The sequence below is a fragment of the Pseudopodoces humilis genome, chromosome 6 (assembly GCF_049639895.1).
Source record: "Pseudopodoces humilis isolate 2021_Gansu_Grassland_sample_001 chromosome 6, ASM4963989v1, whole genome shotgun sequence".
NCBI lineage: Eukaryota > Metazoa > Chordata > Aves > Passeriformes > Paridae > Pseudopodoces > Pseudopodoces humilis.
Window position 1 is genome coordinate 32,133,390 of NC_142205.1, and position 8,151 is coordinate 32,141,540.

Here is an 8,151-nt window from a genome sequence, read left to right on the forward strand (position 1 = left end):
GAGTCAATGTCAGCTGGGTCTGGCTTTGCTGCTGCAGGTGCACAGTGAAGGGCCAGGAGCAGATGTGTTAGTAACACACAGGCTGGATGCTGCTCTTCTTGTCATACTGTGAGAAAAGCCAGGAGCAATCTTAGAAGAGTGAATCCTCTAAAACAGCAGGTCATGAACAGTGGTGGGAACTTGCACCTAAGGAAAGCAAAATGGTGGAAGGGGCATACTAGTAGTTGTTCCTTAAAACTCTTCCCAGAAATATGGCATCCTTTGTAGGTAAATATCACTCTACATTCACCTAGTTTGCATCACATGATGATACTTACTTGCCACCAAGAACTCCTGAAACACTACATTGTTTAGCTTCGCTTTTTTGTTATGGTAACCAGTTTTTGCAATTCAGGGATAATAATACTTCTCAGATTTGTGAAGTCCTTTGAGGCCTGCTATTAAAAATCAGCACTGTCTCTGCTCTGGTAGAAGCCAAGTACTTCTGTTCTCAGTCCTGTCCTGCCATCCTCCATCAAGAAGCCCTGCTCAGAAATCCTTGCTCAGACAGTGTTCCCAGTGAAGACAATGGGAGTTTCCTGCATGAAGAGTGATGAGCTAGGTCCAAACTAAACACCCAACTAATAAACAGAGCAGGAAATAGCTGACTGCATAATTTTTAAGCTCTGTGCTTTTACCTGACTCAGACACGCTGGCATCAAGAAGGATCCTGGGGGCAGGATGCGACCCAAGGGAGGAGAGGAGATCCCAGGTTATGGGCAGGTGTGTCTATCCTCCTCTTCAGGAAAATCTTTGGCAACAGTGCTAAACATTTGCAGCTAGGTGAGTGCTGCTTGGATAGGTGAGCTGGTAGGTAGACTATTATCTATTGTCTGCTTAACAATAGCCTACACATACTGGGGAAGTTACAACTGGCTAGAAGGAAAATCACCTCCCAGCAGCCACTGAAAACAAGTTCCCACTTTACTCACAGAATATGCGCAATACAGGGCACAGGTTTCTCACATTGAAACTCAGGTGCCTATGCTTAGACATGTAAATAACACAGCACTAAAACACCTGGATTGGAAAGCCCTTTTATTTATGTATGAATTTGCAAAGAGGGAAAAAAGACTTATAGATGCTTTTGAAGAAAAAAAAAAAAATGGTGTACAGCTGACAACAGCAGCGTGGGTTAAAGGGGCCAGAATAGATTTTCTGCACAGGAAATTCATAATTGTAAAATAATAGAGGCAAGAATAGAGGCATACTTATATATTTTATATTTATAGGGTATATTTATATCTTGACTTTCCAAATTTTTTTTCTAGTGATGTTTTTATGTGCCTTCCCACCTATATTTGTCTCTTCCCTGCTATAGTATTGATGATTGCTTTTGGCCAGATTACAGCCAGACATTAAGGTGGGGGCTTAGAGGATATATTTGACCAAGACTGGATTTATTTCAAACTCTGAAATTGTATTCTACTGAAGCCATAAAGGAATCAATACTTGAAGGAAACATACAACTTTAATTGTGGAAATGGCACACCAGTTTGCATTCAAAAATATCTGCTTGTCACATTGCCTTGCAAGAACTACTGAAAACACATTGAGGCAGCTCAGGCACTGATGTGCAAAAAGAACTAGGGTTTGTTTTTATGATTCCCCTACCAGTAATGGAAAGAGCTTGTGAATGAAATGGCCATTAATTTTCATGAGTGCTTTGGAAGAAAGGGCAATAAAATCTGTTTCTCCACCATTTTTCATATTTCCCTTTACAGCCTGCAGCCTGAGCCAGACTAGGAAAGGCATGTGGTTGATCCCTGGCAGATCTCGTATTGCCAAATTAATGATGCTAAAGTCAGACCAAGGAGATCAGAAGTTCTTCCCTAGCCTTAGCATTTTAATCTGAATTTTCTCTGCTTTGAATAGGTTTACTCCTACAGTCCCTTCTCATGTAGTACAAGGCAAGTTCTGTAGGTGCTGGGGGTAGTGCAAAACTGCACTCAGAACAAAATTCCAGTGAGATACCTATACTCCTAAGAGTATGCAAATGTAAATGCATACATAGGCAGTGAGATAAAGGGAAATCCTTGTTCATGTAACATGCACAGCCAAGAGCTCCAACCTGTACTGGCTCAGTTTTCCTGTAGGGACCCCATTAGACTGTGAGCCAAAATGAGCAAATGATGACCTGTGACTCCACACTTTCATTTGAGAAGTACATTTTGTGCCTAAGCAAGAAAGCAAGGTAGGCAGAGCTGACCACTTCTAAATGAACAACTAAATTAACTCTTCTACTTTTCAGAAGAATTTAATCAGGAGCTGCTATTACAATGCTCACCTGGGGTAAAAAAAAAAAAAAATTAAAACAGGATTCTGCACCACAAGGCACTCTGCAGACAGGCTGATCCGTACACAGGGTGAGAGAACCAGAGCTGGACATGGATTTGTAAGCAGCATTTGCTTTCCTCTGGTGACAGAGCTGTGGGTGACAAGTAGACATTGGTCTGAGCTGAAGAGCTGACATGAGCTTGAAACGGGTAGGAATACCATGTCTCTAACTCAAACTGCAGCTATAAACAAGTGCATTGGTGGCAACCACACATCTCATCCCTGCAGGAAGAGGTGAGGGACTTCCACTGGCATGGGGGTAGCTGGTATGAGGTGCTTGAAGAACAAGTTGGTGCATTTTGGCTTCTCTGAGAATTCCTCGATCACAGCAGGGGAAAGTTCTATGGTCATTTATCTTGCCAGTTTTTGGATGGCAGCTCCTCCTTTCTGACTGGGCAAAGGGAAAGCAGTCAGTGTTGTTGGTTTCAGATGAAAGTCCTTTGATACTTTGCCCTGCTCTTTAGACAGATAGGCAGACACCCATATCGATACACAGCACAGGGATATATCAAGATACAAGGAGGCTCCACCTGTGCCACAACATTCTTGCTCTTCCTGCCAGGAAGCACAGGCTGAATGATGGGCTTGCTCTATGTACCCAGCCTCTGACATCTTCCCACCTTCTGTGCACTGATCCACCAACCATGACCGAGTTCAGAAAACGTGACCCTGGCTTACAGCCTCCCTCTGGGCATTCCTAAACCAAAGGCTTGTCTTTCCCACCCACAGAGCTTTGCAGGAAGAGGGTTTCTACAATCAAGCATAGGAAAATGCCTGGGGGAAGCAGAACTGACCCCTACCACTGTCTTTGCAGGCAGGGGAATGCTGGAGGCAACAAAGAATGTTGGATAACATGCCCACCTTGGGTTTTGATTCTCTGCTCTTCTTGCTGCTTCTCCAGCCACTACCAACCCACCAGCTCATCTATGTCTTTTCTCGATCAGAATACCAATTTTTGATGTTTCCTCACTTGATACAGATGCCTCTAGGAAGGGACAAAGTATCCCTGAGAAATAAATTACCATCATGTTTTGTTTGTTTTTTTCTCTTCTTCCTTCACAGAAATTTCTTTTTCCTTTTTCTCAATTCAACAACAGTCTGTCTTTTCACTTCAGGCCTTAAGCTGCTTGCCCTTGATGAACTAGTTCAGTCAAAGCCATGCTTGTTTTAAAAATATGAGAGTAACAGGCACCTTACATTTGCCTACAATAAACAACTATTACTTTTAAAAACAGACCAATACCTGTTACACCGTGCTGTGAAACATTCCCTCTTGCTGTTTTAACTGGTGAAGGTTGTGCAGGAACTGGTGAAGGAATAGTGCAGCAAATGTTCATGTGCGTAGGGAGAGAGGAAACAGACTCCTTCTCCAACAGGACCTGCCACAGCTCTTCCTAGTTTTGTGGCCACAGGACTGGTTTTGTGCCCGTCAGCTGAGTGCCAAGAACTGGCACACTTTCAGGTTATGGTGTCGGCCAGCCATCAGCTAGCTGCTTCACTCCTCCATCATTTCATTTCACTCAGAGCAAAGAGACAAATATGAATGCTGATGGGCTAGATGCTCGCCTTCAGGTCCCCTTCGGCAACGAGGAATTGGTGAAAAGGGGGGTGGGGTGGATGTAAGAGAATTTATTCCTGGTTTAATAGCCCTTCATTAGAGCTAAGCCTTCTGCATAAAGAGCAATTTGGCTCCCATCCCCTGAACATTGCTCCCTTGTATTAGACCTTCTATAATAGCTGTAATTACAGTTGCAAGCTCTGCTTTTATTTTATGGGAGCTGAGGTAAACCTGCCCAATGTCCCAAGTGTTGATCCTCAAGTACAGCCTGTACATGTCTGTGAGGCAGTGTCTCCATGCAGCGGGATCTAGTGGGTGAGTCACAGCAAAGACCTGCCAGTTTCCTCACTAGCCCTGCCTGCTCTCAGGACTGGTCTCTCTTGCAGGTAATTTTAAGCAGCCACTGTGCTACTCTCCTGCCTCTTCTCTTTGCTTTGGCTTGTCAGGATTAGACAGTTTAACCAATGACCCCAGTTGTCATCAATCTCAATATTGAGTGCACCAAGATACAGGCACTTCTCTGTGAAGACAGGCATTTATGAACTATTTGTGAAACCATTTTAGCTAAAGAAGACAGACAGCTCTATTTTCTGCCTAATATTGTCTGACAGGTGTGGACACACCCAAGGATGAATTTCTTGTCATCCCGACTAGAAGGTCAAGAGTCTACGTTTGACAGAGAATTGCCTTTGGCACTCCAACAGAAAATGAAAACACAGCAGCATCCAGAAAAAAAACAACAAACCCCTTTGTAAACCAGATGTGTCAGATTTAACATTTCCCAGAGCTTAATTCCTTTTAAATTATGTAGCTCCTCTTTGAAGATTATCCATGGACCCAACACCAGGCCAAAGCAGAAAGTTTAGCTTTTGTTCTTCTATTAGCCATTATCAGCTTACTGATAATATTTTAAACATCTCAGGCATGGTGGGCAGTGTCTTTCCTCTCTCCTCTCCCCTCCCTCCATTTTCATGCTTTGCCTAGGGACCTCTATGCAATACCACCATGTGTTTCCCTGCCATTCCCAGAATGCAGCTGAGATACACTGTGGAAGAGAGCAGGGGCTGACCTCAATCACCACAGCAGTGCTGTGGTTCTGGGGAGAGATCCCAGTCCCACCAGGATTAGGTTGAGCTCAGAAAGGAAAGTTCACCAAAAGCTCAAAGCTCAATAGCAGGACCATAAGACATATCAGGTAAGCTTTCCTGGGTTATTTCTTTGGCAATGCACTTTTCAGTAACTAAATCTGAGCCCACTCCATTGGCAAATGTCAGACTCAGGAGAAAATACAGTTTCCTGCTAAGGTAATAAAGATGATGTCCATAAATTAATTTTGTCTTGGTTTTGAAATCAGGTTCCCTGTTTGTAAAAAAATGGACACATCACTGCTTCATATTTGTGTAGAAGAGAATTACTTGTTAGTAGCCAAAAATCAGATCATTTCTTTGCAAGGAAGAGGTGGGAATGAGTAGTTTTTACCATGGTTTTTATGGGAAGAGCTTTGCCGGGGTATGTGTTAAATTTAGAAAAAAATCCTTTAGGCTTTTCCTTCTCTTTGCCATAGGAAATGCTACAAGTTACCAACCCCAACAGCCACCTGTTGTACTAACTGCTTCCACACACTGAAAGGACACATTCAGAGATGCTGCAGCAACTGCCTGTGGTCAACCCATACTTGACTTTTGACCCTTTTTGAGGCCAACCTACTGCTGCTTTCAAAGGCTGGGTGGTTTCCAGGAGGATCACAGCAACCCAGGCATTGGAAGGGGGGAAGGAGAGAAGAAATCCTAGGGTTTCCTTGTTTCCTTTTTAACTCACACTAACTCATTGTTCAAAACCCTTGAGGCGGTGTACCTGGAAGGACCCCTGTGGAGAACAGAGCTGGAGGCAACCCTGCTCTGACTGGCTGGTGACTGTGGCAATCCTGCTTCAGCATGTGCCACTGGATGGTGCTGGACAGAGGGGAGCAGGAACAGTTGGGTTTGCTGCTAATCTCAGCCTCAGCAGCTTTTGTTTTCAAACCTGATCTTTTTGACACACACAGCAATGCGCATGAAGTCTGTGGCCACCTGTGGGGATGTGTCTTGGTGGCACTGTGTCTCGCCCCTCATCCTTAGCTGTGGGCAGCCTTGGGGGAAACATTAAAGCACAAAAGGGTACAGCTGACAGCAGAAGAACATCAACGGGAGTACCCAGCAGGCACTGAAAACCAAGGACAGAAGTTAATTTGAGAATATCCTGGCAGACCCACTTCTCCACTAGTGCTGGTTTAGGTAGTCCTAGGAGTTTGGCTTCCATTCATTAACTTCCTCTTCTCCATTGCTCAAGGATAAGAAGGGGAGGAGGCACCCAGGCCAAGGTAAAGAGGGGATGGCTAGATCAGCCGTCTTCTTAAGGATCACAGTCCCAAGCAAATCTTCTTCAGGCTTCAAAGCAGGCAAGAGTACTTCACAGTCAGGGGTCATCACTACTCCTGGTCTACAGCTTCTCAGGATTCCTTGCCTAGTCCTCTTTCCATGGCCTGTTGGGTTTTTCTTTCATGCTGTTTAACCATTACAGACCCCAGCATTCAGTTTGTCCCTGCATTAATCTTTCAATCAAACCTATCTTCCTCTCAGCCTATGTAGATGGGGTAGAAGAAACTCCAAGACCTCCTGATCATGGTTTTCAGGAGACAGCCATTGGTTTTACAGCCTAAGAAGGCAGGTTACTTCCAGTGAAGTCATGCAGCAATAGCCTGCATTTGTATATCTCCTCACATGGATAAACTAATAAAACATCAAATTAATTTACCTAGAAATAGGACAGCAATCACAAGCCAAAGTTCACCACAATTATTTGCATTACAGTAACAAACACAAAACTTAATCATAGCTGTACATCTCTATTTCCTTTCAGAAAATACTATGCTGTCTACTCATCATGGATAGCTCATAACTGATCATGCACATAACTAATGCTGGTTTTCCTCTAGCAATCCTCTACACAAATCCCATGTCCTCCGCTCAGCAGAGCACGCTTCATCTCATCATGGAGTAACCGTGGCACAAAGAACATCATGCCAGTTCCCCCCAGGTGCAAATGGGCACAGGTCCTTTCCAGTCAGTGGAACAATATCAGGTTGCTCCTGCAAAAAGCATGACTTCTTGGGGAAATATAACAAACCCAGGAATTAGAAAAACATTTCTGTTAAAATTAGCTGGTGTACACAGTAGTACATGGCTGAGGGGATAAGAGCATTCCTCTCTCACTACCTAAAAAGTCCTTCACTGAATTAATTAATCATTCTTATCAGCATCCCTTTTGTTCCTGGGCTATAAAAGTACTTGAACTAAAAGTTTCTCAAGTCAAAATCCACTGTAAGTGATGAGTATCTTTGAGGTTATAAATGAATGCAAGCAATTGTTACGTTAGCCAGATGAAAGTCTTCAGTGGAAGAGCAGTGACCCCAAGAGAGAGTGAGATGTTACTAAAGATAACTTTTGTCTGACCTCTTCTCTGAAACCTCCTAGCCAGGTAAACATCGTATAAGGCCATTTTGTAGTAGATAGAGAATAATTGGCATTTTTCCTGGTGCTTGAAAGCTGGACTAAAACAACTTTATTTTGCTTTATAACTTCCTAATGTTGGTGCACAGAAAAACCATTGTATGGAAAACTAAACAGGGAGCATTCTGATATCTTTGAGAATATTTCTGTTTTCCTTCCCTCTGTAATTAGCATATGTGTTTTGATATTTATTATTACAAGTGTTTGCACAGTCAGTTGTAGACTATTTTGAGAAAGTAATCCATTACTGAACACGTATGTCCAAGTACCAAGCTTCCAGGAGATGGTGAGGTAGGATTCCTTGATGTCAGTTACAAAACAGAGGATGTAGATATCTATATATGTGTATGTATGTTTATACCACATTTCCAGCTGGTGACTCTGGAGGGACGAACTACCGGCTGCTGTAAAGCAGCTGCATGGTTTTGTTTACACTTGGAATGCCCCTGGCTGAGGGTGCAAGTCAGCCACCCCCACCTCCACTGCCCATTAAAACAGGTGCCAAGAAGGTTTCTATTATGGCATTGTGAAATCTAATGTAAAGAAAAATCAGGCTAAATTCATCCCAAGCTGCAGGCTATTGGAATGTCTTCTGTGTGGGACAAGGAACTGAAATATAAGGGGTTTTAGCCTCATTTGGGTATTCATTGTTGTTCTACTGGAATTTAT